Below are 500 nucleotides of genomic sequence, written 5' to 3' on the forward strand. Positions count from 1 at the left end.
GTCCTACCACCACTCAGCACTCTCCAAGCTGTCTGTGCTGTCAGGATCTCTCAGGATCACTCCCAAACCACAGCTCTGTCTGTCTCTCTTTTTGGTATTTTCATGCAAATTCTTCTGGTATTTGGGGTTTAGTCCACTTCTATAGCCTTCCCTTCAAGGCTTAGCAGTCCAGGATCATCTTCTGTGTCTTTGTTAATTGGCTTCCCCTTTCTTTGTTGAAGAGAGTCTGTCCAGTCTTTCGGCCTAATCTGCCATCTTACCGGAACTCCCCACTTGCCAATTTTTTGAGAAGTGGATGCCCTCTTCCTTCTTCCAACTCTGTCTTGGCAACCAACATAGTATGACAAACTGACATACAAGTTATCTCCCTCAGTTGTTCCAAATTGTTATGTTCACTTCCTGGTCTCCCTCAGCCACTCTTTACCTACTGCCCCAGCTCCCTTCCTTCCTGGCCTTCCTCAGCCACTCCAAACCTGTCATGCCACCTCACTTTAAGCATA

Source organism: Orycteropus afer, unplaced genomic scaffold (genome assembly GCF_000298275.1).
Source record: "Orycteropus afer afer isolate SDZICR_OR568_19922 unplaced genomic scaffold, OryAfe1.0 scaffold01233, whole genome shotgun sequence".
Classification (NCBI taxonomy): domain Eukaryota; kingdom Metazoa; phylum Chordata; class Mammalia; order Tubulidentata; family Orycteropodidae; genus Orycteropus; species Orycteropus afer.